The sequence below is a fragment of the Hibiscus syriacus genome, unplaced genomic scaffold (genome assembly GCF_006381635.1).
Source record: "Hibiscus syriacus cultivar Baekdansim isolate YM2019G1 unplaced genomic scaffold, ASM638163v2 tig00110633_pilon, whole genome shotgun sequence".
Classification (NCBI taxonomy): Eukaryota; Viridiplantae; Streptophyta; class Magnoliopsida; order Malvales; family Malvaceae; genus Hibiscus; species Hibiscus syriacus.
Genome location: NW_024062806.1, coordinates 653,414 through 667,255, shown reverse-complemented (window position 1 = coordinate 667,255; position 13,842 = coordinate 653,414). Strand labels below are relative to the sequence as shown.

The window sequence follows — 13,842 nt, the reverse complement described above, 5'->3', positions numbered from 1 at the left end:
GATTTTAAATAATTATTGAATCGAATAACCGAGATGAAACTCTGAGCATTTACACGAGGGCCAACTCAGATTATTCCCGTAATTAGAGGGGCTATATTAAAAAAAGTCTAAAAGTGGAGGCTCTATTTTATCCTATTTAATTATGTAAATGTTAATGTTCTAATTAAGCTTAGGGACTAAATAGTCAAAGGATTTAAAAAAGTATAATTATGAGATCTAAGTTAAAAATCCTAAAACCTAAGGATCTAAACCTATAAATCTTAAAGTTTAAAGGATTAATCTATAATTTTATGCCCTAATAATTATTAAAATCAAAGAACTATTTTTTTTTAAACATTCGAAGGTTAATAAATTATGGGTTCGAACAATTGACTCGAGTAATCGGGCCTTTTGCGAAAACTCAACTCGAATTGCTCCCTAATTAAACTAGAGTGTCGTCCTAATTTCTAAATTCAATTCGAATATTAATCTAATTTAAAACTAAATTTAAGAAAAATAAATCATGAAACAAAACAATTAATAATAAACCTAATTAAAATAATTAAAGCAACAAATAGTAAAAAACAGTAAAAAACAACCTAAAATAAAAAAATAATTACAAGGACCTAAATGCAATAAAATCTAATTACATTGACTAAAATGCAAGAAAATAAAAGCTAGTAACTAAATAAGAAATAAACAGTGATCAAAATGCAAAAATTAAAATAACAGTAGCTAAATCAAAAATTAACAGTGACTAAATTAAACTAAAACAAAGACAGAATAATAAAATTGTAATAAATTAGAAACAAAAGGTTCAGTGACCAAAATGTAAAAATACGGCTAAGTTTGGGGGACTAAAACAGTGAATTTATCAAAAAAATTAAAGCATGCACAACAAAAAGGGAAAATAGTAATTTTAGTCCCCTTAGAGACCAAAATGCAAAAACACGCGCAAAGTTCGGGGGTAAAACTTGATTATCCCCTAAACTTTGCCTATAAATACCAAATATTTGATTTTTTTTATTTGGGATAGTTTTCAGAAGAAAAAAATGAGAGAGTATCCATTCTCTCTCGCCCAAAGTTAGCCGGCCCACTTCAGTTGCGCGCACACCGCTCTGACCGCCGCATACGGTGGCCGAAAGCTCAAAACTATCCCAAAAATTACTCGAGTCTATATCTAGCCCCCTAAACTCATATTTGAGGCTAAACCCCTAAAAATCGCTCAAAACATCCCCAAAAACCTTTCGGCGTTTGGGTTTCCTCTCGCTCTAACCACCATGGCTCGGCCCACTCTCTCCTCACAAGGTAAACCCCTTACCCTTATCTCTATTTTTTCTTTTACTTGCTATAAAATATGTTGCTTATATATATATATATTACTTTGCTTTTATTTCGAAAGGAACAAATAGAATATACCTCAAAAAACTTTGTATTGCTTCTGAAAAACGAGGGGAATAGAGCTCTCTTATTACATTCATTCGGTTTTATAACCGAAAAATACATTGGACTAGAATAAAAATCCTAGATTTACTGTTGGAAATATGTGTGTGATGTGTTTACATTTTAATGCCCCGGATTTTCCGGGGTTTGTTAGATTTGTTCTAACTCCTCTTCTTTTTCTTGTTGTTGTTGAGATGATGACAGTGGCATAGTGAATACAACAGGCCCTATGGACAACAGCGGCAGCAGCTGAAGCAAGGGAGACAGTGGCGGTTGCAGCATCATATCCTAGGGTTAGGGTTTTAGAAAACTTAGGGGGTCAGGTCGGGTCGATCTTCTATCTGGGCCGATTCGAGCTTCAATCGAGTCTGCTGGATTGAGGGGTTAACTGGGTCTGAACCAGGCTGCTAGTGAGTTGGGTCGGATTTGGGCTTGAACCGGGTTGTTGGATCTGGTCTTGGGGCATTGGGCTTGTATTGGGTTTATATTTGGGTTGCTGGGGCTGCACAAAATGATGTAAACTAAATTAATAATAATAATAATAATATAATTTAGATCCGGACAAAAAAATTGGGTGTTTACACAATTAAATGATAGAATTTATAATTTATCCTTTTGAAAAATAAATAAGTTTTGGTGGATTTTCAAGACCACGACATTAAATGAGTCTCACACTCCACTATTAGTGTGAGAACATGGAGGATTCAACCCATAATCCGTTGACGGTCCACATCAAATACCATATGCTATTAATTCTTTTTTGTAAAAAATAATTAATTAATATTATAAAAATTTCAAAATAAGATTCCAGGAAAGAATAAAGAATATCAAATTGTTTTTTAATAATATATAAAGAGTCAAACTTTCTCAAGTTGATAACTTTGCGGCATTATTGCTTTTTATAAAATCAATTTTGGACAGCTAAAGATTCAATATCAAAGGCCCGAGCGATAGTTTAATTTAAAATTAATTTTAAAATAATTTTTAATTTAAAATGTTATCATATTTAATTTAAAAAGTTATATAAATTTACATTTTTTATTACAACCGAAAAAATTACATTATAAAAGGTTTAAGGCGTACAACCAAAAATGTTAGGAATAAAATAACATTTTTTGTTACAACAAAAAATATTACTCTATCTAACCCAAAAAGTTAAACTATTAAAAAAGTTACTGCAACCAATTTTTACCATTTTTAATCTTATATTAATAAATTGTATTTCAAAATTTCCGATCATCTTCTCGTTAATAAATTTTCAACTTAAAATTTCATAATATATATATATATTTAATATAAAAGTTATATATATGTAATATAAATTGACTAAAAATATTGACTGCACAAACATGTACGATTACACATCCTTTTGTATATTACATAGAGAATGATATCAATCGAATTAAACTCGGTCAATATAAACATTATGTTTTTAAACTTATATAAAATTTGAGGGCATTTTTAAACTATACAGAAACATCAAATTGTTGGAACTTTCCAATTTTAATTTCAGCTATATATATATATATATATATATATATATATATATGGTTGTATTCTAAGTTTTTAAGGCTTCGTCTTGATTAATCCGGAACGATCCGAGTCACACATCTAATTTTGGTGGGTGAACCTTCCAATGAGGATTTTCTGCATACATAAAAATTCAAACTCGAGACCTGCTTAAGTGATATTAAGATGTTTACCACTTAAACTAATCCAGTTGGTATAAGTAGTATATGTAAGAGAGTTGAAAAATCTTGTAAAATTAGGCTTCGTTCAGTCTTAGAAAATAAAGATTATTTTATTTTTAAAATAATAAAAAATGTTGAAGGCAACATGTTTGACTAATTAAGATTATTTTTTAAAAGAAATAAGAATATATGAAATGGGGTATTTTTTAAGGTTGTGGAGGTTCACTTGTAATGGTTGTTTCATTTACTATTTGTAATAGATGGAGATAAATTGTTGTTTATGTAGTAGGTTTCTGCTTTTCTTTGGTAATGAAATGTAATTATCCAAAAAAAAGAATATATGAAAATTAAAAGAAAAAAATCATTTTTATCGTTTCATTTCTAAATTGACTGAGATATGATAGATGTTTGAGATTTTGGGATCAGATTTTATTATATCACAGTCAGCATGTTAACATCTAACTCAGACTGCAGTCAATTTTTTAAAAGAAAAAAAATATGAGTTTGGAACATATGAATAGTTAGGTGATCATTTTGTACCTTTTAATAGTTGAGGGATTCAATAAAACATTTCCCTATAGTTAAGGGACCATTTATTAACTTTTAATAGTTTGGAGACTCAACAAAACATCACGCTTTAATTGGGGAACTACTTGTGTACTTTACCCTAAAAAATTTCCACCTATTGTCATTACTTAAAATTTACTATATATATATATATATATATATATATATTCTATATATAAAAATTATATATACTTTTATAATATACAAATATTAAATGTCTAAGTATAAGCGATCGTACATCTTTCTATATGTTACATTAATAATAGAGGTGGGTAGAATTCGATTTGTATCTAAAAGATCGACTCGATTGATAATTTTATAAATTTAATTTTTAAATAATTAATGGATTGATTTTTATGTTTGAGTCGAGTCTTTTATCTTTGCATGATATAAGCATATCATATATAAATATATGTAGGCCTGTAAATGAACTGAACGTTCAGCGAACCGTTCATGAACCATGCGGCGGGAAGTTTGTTTATGTGTGTTTATTTATTAAATGAACGAACATGAACAAGATTTTGTGTTCGTTTAATTAAATGAACGAACATGAACATAGGTCTCGTTCGTTCATTTACGTTCGTGAACGTTCGGTTATGTTCGTTCGGTTATGTTCGTTCGGTTATGTTCGCTTATGTTCATTCATTTATGTTTAACTCAATCTTGTTAAATCAATTTTGGTGACCAATTTGTAAGTATCTTAAAAATATTAATTAATCTGATATTCTGATGACCAATTCCATAATTAACCCAATTTTATTTGGAGATTAAATCCAATATGTTAACCCGTGAGGCACCTCACACCTATATTCATTTCTCCCCTTTTTTCCCAAACCCTAGTGTTCACTATAGAGTGGAGATGATCGCTGAAAGCTTCAAAACAAGTTATATTATAGTGCAATATGAAGTTTTACAGATATGCTTTCATCTCTTTCTCTGTTTTATTTGACTTAATAGTTGATATGTAAAGTTATTGCTGATATCTTCACATCTAAAACTCAAGAAAACATTATACTTCTTTCTAGAAATAGATGGGAAGATAAAGGTAACAATCGAAAGTATATGAGCATCAGTAAAAAGAAAAATATATAGAATTTGCCAGAAAACAAAACAAAGGTTTCTATGTAATTTCTGCAAAAGAGTGTAATAGCGGAAGTAATGAGTTTTCTAGAAAGAACCCATTAATAAGTAGAAAATACACTTTGACAATGAACTTTTGTTTTCATAGTTCTTGTGTGACATTTAGTTGTGGAGTAGACTTTAGGTACGTTAAAATTTTGAATGGTGGTTTAGCAATAATATCAGTTACGATATGTAGCATCGAAGGGATTTCGGATCTATGTTATTGCCTTGTAGTCCAATTTGTACCGTTCGAAATCTTCATGCTATTAAATTTTCTACTTTGCCAACGGAAATGACCATTATTAACAAACCTCACTAAAGTCTGACATTGATGTCACGAAACTTTTAGCCGGCGAATTTATTAGAATAACGTAGTGGAAAATGATTGTTTATATGTATCATGGACCACTAAGATAAATGTTACATCGTTAAATTAAAGTCGTGTGAATCATAATATCTTTAAAGATCGATCGAAATATTTGATATCTTCAAACATTTCATCACTGCTAATAAGCTCTTACGCTATTTATCACTGTAGATTTAGTTGATTTGCATTGTCGACTATTTTTCATGAAAGAACAATGGAAGGTAGGGTCTCCAACGTTTATGTTCGTGTTCATTTATGTTCGTGTTCGTTTATATTCGTTTATTTATTAAACGAACAAACAGAACAATTATATTCCTTAATAAACGAACATGAACAAAAAAAAATTTGTTCGTTTATTTATTAAATGAACGAACATGAACATACCTCCGTTCGTGTGCGTTCGGTTCGTTTACAGGCCTAAATATATGTATATTGTATATGGTTATAGAAAGTCGTTTAAATTGGAATAAATATTTTTCATAATATTATAAATATTTATAATTAAATTTAAACACAAACTCAATCAACTCAACTCAATTTATAATTTTATAAACTCAACTCTACTCGGAAAAAATTTTCAAATAAAATTTAAGTTGTAAATAGAACTTATCAACTCGACTAATTAAATTTTTTTTACTCGAACCAGCTCGAATAAAATATTCACCTTTACTTAATAATGATATCAATTGAATTAAATTCGATCAAATACTCATATAATAATTTAAAATAAGACATAAAACTTTCGTAAAAAAATGTATAGTAAGGAGTATGTGTGAACACTTCGACATTCAACAGTGTTTATTAAAGAAAAGCAAACCTTCCACTGAATTCATATATATAATTCTCCTACGTAAGCTACATTGAAAACCTGGGTTTTAGCCAATTGATTTGTAAATATTAAATTTTTTATTAAAATAATTTTGAATCTACTAATAATCAATTGATTTAGTTAAATGAAACATTAGATTTCGTAAATAAAATTAAAGATTCAAATCTTAATAATTATAAATGGAACAAATCATATTAAAATTATTCGAATTATAATGAATCTCTATCAAATTTAATTTGTATTAATTGAAATTGGGCTTAGAATCCTTAAATTAATTCACAACCTTATCCAGCTAAGAGGTAAGAGAAAAAAATATCCAATTTTTGCATGTTGGTGTAACAAAGACTTACCAGGTCAAACAAAAACAACAGCAGAAACGTCATCTTCAAGAACTCTATAGGCCTCTCGTTTATTTTGGAGTTAAAGTCAGATTTTTCTTTATAATTCTACATCCAAACCAGTTGGAATTTTGTGCAGTGTTCGAGTTCCTTTCTAGCTTTGGTTCAGTCTTCTTTTCTGCCATTTTAAGACATGGGGACTGAAGCTTCTTCAGACAGAGATTATGGCAGAAACAACAACACTGTAAGTAATCCAAACTCATTGCAGTTTGTCTTTTCAGCATTATTCTCTTGTATATTGATGATGATTTTCATTTCTTTAGTTTTCTGTAATTTTTCAAGTTGATCATTAGCTTTCATGATATATATATATATATATCATGGTTTAAAAGTTTTCATATCTAGGGTTAATCATTTCCTAAAAGCATGACTGTTTTATTCAGAAAAACTAATTACTTTTTACGGATTCGTATGATATTTATGCACGAACCAAGTGATCTTAGTGGTAATAAATTGTTGTTATTATTTGAGGTCCTGAATTCGAGCACTATAAATGCCAAGAGTATGAACGTTTAATGTCAAATGATTAAGAGTTATCTTTGAACATATATTATCTTATACTTACTCCAGATTAATAAAAAGTAATATTTACTCTTAATGGTTATCTAAGAATTTGAAATTATTTTTTAATATATCAACTTTTAATATATTTTAGTAGATTAATATCTTATGTATTGACCATATATATTTATAAGTATTATATGCTTTTTATCATAAATTTTAGTAATATTTTTTCACGTTGTATAAAATTATATTTTATTATCACTTTACTATTGGTGTCAGGACAGACGTAAAATTTATATTAAGGGTACGAATATAAAAAATTATATTAAAAATTAAAGATGCTCTTTAGACTTTTGGGATGCTCTTGGTCATGTGAGATTGTTTTGTTCTCATATTTTCTCATATTAAGGGTCAGACGTAAAATTTATATTAAGGGTACGAAATAAAAACTCATTAAATAAGACTTTTGGGATGCTCTTCTATGTTTCTAGCTATGTGGGATTATTTTTAAAAAAATTAAACCAAACAATATCATTTTGTTATGATTTTTTTAACCCCAAATTTTTTTTTTAATATAATTATATAATTATTTATTATTTAATATTTTTACCTTAAATATATGTTGTAGTTAATTTAAATCATTTTGTTTCACTTGATTTTGGTTTTTAACTTATATAGATTATACTTGCTTTGAATATGACTTGTAATATAAAAAATTACTTTTTATTAAATATTTTTGGTATTTTTATATTTAATTTTTTAAAATTATGACGTCGTCCGATTCTTCGACGTCAGATCAATTCGACCAGTTAAACCAGTAAATCGATAGCATGACCGGTTTGCTAACGATTCTGAAAACCATGAGTCTAAATCATGCATTTAAATCTTGTAATAATTGTTGAACCAATTTGCATTTAATTTATATATAATGTTTAGAAAAGGGCAGACGGTCAAATATCTCAAATAATAAACGTGGTTTAGATTTGTTTTGAAGTTAGGATATTAATTATTTTTTTATTATTAAATTTTACATTTTTAATATATTTATATTTTAATCACTTAATGTTAAATCATACAAGAGTGATATGATAGTTACATGTGACTTAGTGAATTACTTTTTATTGACATAAATTCATGTGTTTTCACATTTGCTTATGTTTTTTTTTACTTTTTATTTTAAAAAGAAAAATTTTATAATTTCATCATATGTCACGTTAATATTGTAATTATTATATTTCGATATCTTCTCTAACTACTTAAGATACCATCTCTCACACTCTATCAATTTATATTTTCTCAAAGATCATTTTAAATTTCAAAACCTCAGCTCCAAATTCAAACTCATTAAATCTTAAATCACTTTAATCTATAACATTCGTCATTCAATCGACATAAAATTAAAATATACAACTTACTTCCTCCTCTATTTTCACATTATTGAAATTTGAAAGCATATGTTCATCTCGGAAAATTAAAAAAAATCTAAAGCCAATTATTTTTCGAAAAAAATGAAAAAAAAGGGGTGTATTTAATAATTTTTTAAAGAAAAATACATAATCATGATATTATAATTATTATTAAGTTAGATGAATGAAATAGAGAATTTAGTAAATAAATTATTTTTTTTAAATTTTAGTGAGTAAAATAAGTGTAAGAAGGAAGTTGAATTATTAAATTTATAATTATTATTGAATTTAATGACGTCTATGGTTCAGATTTAGGGTTTTGTGATTATATTTAATCCGGTTTACAGTTTAATTTGGGATCTATTTGTGTAAATTAATTTTTTTTAATATTTTCTAAGAATATAATTATTTTATAAAGAATTTACTTTTTATGAAACAAATGGACAAAACTTCATAGATATTAGATAATGCCAAACCCCAAAAGTGTTAGACTTTTATTTCGCTAGTTCCAATATTTCCTAGGAAAAACAAAACCAAAAGCATGTAGCTGTAATTGTAATTGTCTGTATTCCAATACGAAGCAGGAGCAGATTTTACACAATTATTTGTTATAGTTACCCCAGTTTCAATGTTTTATATTGACTAATTCTGATCGGAGTAGCACATTAGGTTTTGATAAGTAAGTCTCAAATAGAGATTTTTTATATATAATAACTTAAATTCTAAACATTATTTAAATAATATCAAATTGTTTATCACTTGAACCAATCATTATTAGTTACATAATTTTTTTAAAATAATATTAATGGAACTAAGTCGGAGTTATATTTAAAAATATATCAAATATATTAAAAAAATTATGTGAAGAAGTAGTGAACGAGATATACAGAAAGAAATATGCATAAGAAATAATTTTTATTTGACTCAATAATTTCAAACTATTTACCACTTGAATCAACCAAGATTGATTACAAGAGATAATTTAACGCTGTTAAATTTATTATATTTTATAGAAGGTTAAATATAAACATAAAGATAATGAAAAAAAAATTTATAGAAATAAATATGGTCACTAATGATTTTATTTATGAGAATGATTTTTGTTATCTTTTTAGTTATTGTAATAAAATAATTTAAAAGTAAGATTGATTTTGGTCACTTATGGGTAACTTAGGTTCATTTTCCTTGTGTATTTTAAGTTTTTTAATTACTTGCATGTTTGGAATTGTTTACTTCAATAAAAAAAATGGAACAGAAGTGGTAATTTAGTGTTTGTATGAATTGTGACAGTATGACGACGAGCAATTAGCAAGCAGAAAGCAATTGATGATTGGCTGCCAATCACTTCATCAAGAAATGCAAAATGGTGGTATTCAGCGTTCCACAATGTCACCGCCATGGTTGGAGCTGGTGTCCTCAGTCTCCCTTACGCGATGTCAGAACTCGGATGGTATGCTCACCAACTGTTAACTCAAATTCCCCAATCAAACATGAAACAGAGAAACTTACCTTTTCGTCTGGTTTCAGGGGTCCTGGTGTGGTTGTTCTAGTCCTATCATGGATTTTACCCTCTACACACTATGGCAGATGGTTGAAATGCATGAAATGGTTCCTGGAAGACGTTTCGATAGATACCATGAACTGGGTCAATATGCCTTTGGTGAAAAACTCGGCCTTTACATCGTGGTGCCGCAAACAACTAATCGTTGAAGTCGGTGTCTGCATTGTTTATATGGTTACCGGAGGCAGATCATTGAAGAAGTTCCATGACACTGTCTGTAGTACCTGCAAAGACATCAAACTAACATATTTCATCATGATCTTTGCCTCTGTTCACTTTGTGCTGTCTCACCTGCCCAATTTCAACTCCATTTCGGGTCTCCTTGGCAGCCGCAGTCATGTCTTTGAGGTATCGAATCGTTTAAATTGTCATTTCTGATAAATTAAATCGACCTCGCTGTTAATGTTTGATGATTGCCTTGACATATAGTTATTCTACTATTGCTTGGGGAGCTTCAGTGGATAAGGGAGTTCAGCCAGATGTCCAATATGGCTACCTAGCTAAGACTACAGCAGGAACAGTTTTTAACTTCTTTAGTGCCTTGGGGGATGTCGCTTTTGCCTATGCTGGGCACAATGTAGTCTTGGAAATCCAAGCTACCATCCCGTCTACACCCGAGAAACCGTCGAAGGGACCGATGTGGAGAGGCGTTATCGTCGCCTATAGTTGTGGCCTTATGCTACTTCCCTGTCGCTTTAGTTGGGTATTGGATGTTCGGCAATTCAGTCAAAGACAACATCCTCATCTCATTGGAGAAACCAGCATGGCTTATTGCTATGGCTAACATGTTTGTTGTTGTTCATGTTATCGGTAGCTACCAGGTTTGTATTGACCAATTCCATTGAAGATTTCGTCCTCATCTCCTACCCATATAATTGATTAGCTTTTGGGTTTAACTCGAGTCTCTGGCTATGCAGATCTATGCGATGCCGGTTTTTGACATGATGGAACAGTATTAGTTAAGAAGTTGAATTTCAAGCCAAGTAGAACACTTCGATTCATCGTCCGCAACTTTTACGTCGGTAAGTGAAACTCTTCATATATTTCACCTTGCTGCAAATTTTCTTGATATCAACTAAAGAGAAAGGGTTTCAGATGGTGTTGGTTTATATATCGAATCCTTATTGCAGCATTCACGATGTTCATCGGCATTTGTTTCCCTTTCTTCGGAGGTCTTCTCGGATTTTTTTGGAGGATTTGCTTTGCACCAACAACATACTTTGTAAGCCACATTATTTGTTCATACCATTTTCCATCTTACAAGAGAATACATTTATATTTGAAGGATATAACTCATTTTCTCTGGCTTACTTTTGTTCTTTAGCTCCCTTGCATAATGTGGCTTGCCATTTACAAACCAAGAAGGTTTGGCTTATCTTGGACAAACTGGGTATGTAAAACTTGATTTCGATTCTGTTAACCTTATCGTCTCGACGTGTTTCGAATCGATGTTTATTTGGCTTTTCTTTTTCCTGCAGATCTGCATTGTACTAGGTGTTCTATTGATGATTGTATCACCAATTGGAGGGTTGAGGCAAATCATCCTTCAAGCCAAGGACTATAAATTTTTCTCTTAAGTTTGTGATCTTGCTGTAGAATGAAACGATGTGCAACAAATGCAGAGTAACAACAAATGAAGAACACGATAGTTATAGTTTGTTTGATGAGAAAGTTGACAACCTTCGTTCTCGGAAAATCGAAGCTGCAACTTAGAAACATGGGAGATAGAGATCTTGAAATCAAATCAGAATAGTATTGGCCATTACTGTTTCTCTGTTCTATAACTTGTGTTAATGTATAAATACAAAATAGTTTTCTTTTGTTTTCAGTTGTTTTACTGCTTGTGAGAAAAAAATGTTTCTACAGTTAGTAATGGTTTTCACTTAAATATTTATTTGTTTTTATCCTTTTGGTTCAAGATCCATAGGGAAATGGTAATAAAACATATGCTCGTATCTCAAACTCACATGCAAGTTCGAATAATAGCCTTGAATCATAGCCAATAATCCTAAACTTGATTCTTACAAACTAAGGATAAGTCAAAGTTGCATAGGCTGAGATGATGATGATGATGATGATAAAACCCAATACTTCCTGTACACTTAATTACACACTTAACCTATAACTTATAATTAAATAAGCTCCTAACCTTCTATTTCACTTCAGAAAAGAGCCGACTTTGTTACAAAACAAAGGATTAAAGTCTTATTTAGGCGTTGAAAAAGTACAGGAACCATTTAAAATATCAAACTGGTATTTCTTTGAATCTATGTTGTTCAACTCTCCATTTTGCTTTAATTACATGTTTGTGGTATCTGTGTCCCTAACATAGTGAGACATGAGCACAGTATAACATCATAGACGGAACTAGGATTAAATATGTAAATAACTAATTTATTTTACATTAAAAATAATAATTTATTAATATTTAAATCTACAAAAGATCTGAAATAACATTATAAAAAAAATTGGGAGAGGTTCCTACCTCCTAAATAGCTTCGTCCCTATATATATATATATATATGGGTTAAATCCACCTACACAATGTAAGATTCTTTAGTTTTATACAGATTTTAATCGTTAGATGAGTAAAAATATATGGTTGAGATTGACTATTTGTTTTTTTTCTGGTGAATATCTTCTTATTTTCTCCTGTTAAACTCAGCCACCTATTTTAACTCATCTATTTTAACTCATCCACCGCTCCTAAATCTTTGTAAATCCCTCTACGTGTAAGATACTATGACACTTCAAATACAAAGAAATTTGTGAACATATTCTTTTATCCAACACACCCTAATTCAAGTAACATAACTCTGAATCATAACCGATGACATCCTGACAGCAACAAGAGATCTTAATGCCAAACAAAGGAAGAAACCAAACATTGAAGCTTTGATAAGTATAAATTGGGGAAATGTATTAGAAGTAAACTAAATCAAAGCAAACAAGAGATAATGTGTATAACATAAATCATCCAATGAGGAAAAACAAAACTTTGTTGTAAAAGTAATCAATTTTGATCTCAAAATCCTCATCAAAGAACAATATGAACTGTTAAGCCTTTTCCCCCTCTTCAAACACCTTCAATGATCATAATTCCTTCTCCAATTTAGCCTTTTTCTCTTTAAACAATTCAACCCACAAGTTAGAAATCCACAATACTAACACCAATTGCTGTAACAACAACAAACATCCAAGAAATCCAAAGCCATCTGGGGATCACATCATCAGCTCTCCCACTCATATAAAACACACCCATTTGGTACGTGGAAAATGGCCCCAAAATCCTCTAACAACACTGTAAAATGCATAGAAATAAGGGGATAAGAACGAATAACCTTGCAGCCAGCTCGTTGTCGTGCCTCCGAGCAGTCGCCAAAGTCCAAACGTTCTGGCAAAAGCTGGTGACTTCAGCTAAAATCAAGAGGGAAAGTATTGCAAATGAGCCGTGGAAGACGACGTGACGGCAAGTGACGAAACGAAGAGTGTCGCCAAATGATGAGCAATGAAAAGGATGTCTGAAGGGAAAGATAAGGTAGTGGAGTAGATCTGTGAGGAAATAAGCGATACTGTAATCCAAGACTAAATTCTGGGTTTCGGTGTTCGATGAAGAAAACCCACGGTTCTGGTCCAACAAGATGGCGAAAGTGGCTAAGAAAACAGCTGGGGTGCCATGGAAGAGAGAGATAAAGCAAGAGGAAGCTTCGGGGCGAATCTTGGGACTCCAGCTACGGAAAACAATGAAGTAAGCGATCAAATATAGGATCAAAAACATGGAGAAAAACAAAGGAAGATTTGGGATTGAGGAGAAACGGGAAATTTCCATCGAAATTTGGCTATTTCTCCCCCCCCCTTCTTTTCGTTTTCTTTCTGGGTTGGGTAAGAAATCAAAAGGAAAGGAAAATTTATAAGAATCCTGGAGTAAGGTATGGGTTTGATTTTGGGGAAAATTTTGGTGAATTAGGTAAAACG

The 13,842-nt window shown here is 30.4% G+C and overlaps 2 pseudogenes; one reads left to right on the top strand and one right to left on the bottom strand.

Moving 5' to 3' along the window:
• The first annotated feature begins 6,463 nt into the window (after positions 1 to 6,463).
• LOC120136486 lies at positions 6,464 to 11,714 on the top strand (annotated as a pseudogene).
• Positions 11,715 to 12,740: 1,026 nt separating this feature from the next.
• On the bottom strand, positions 12,741 to 13,842 carry LOC120136485 (annotated as a pseudogene).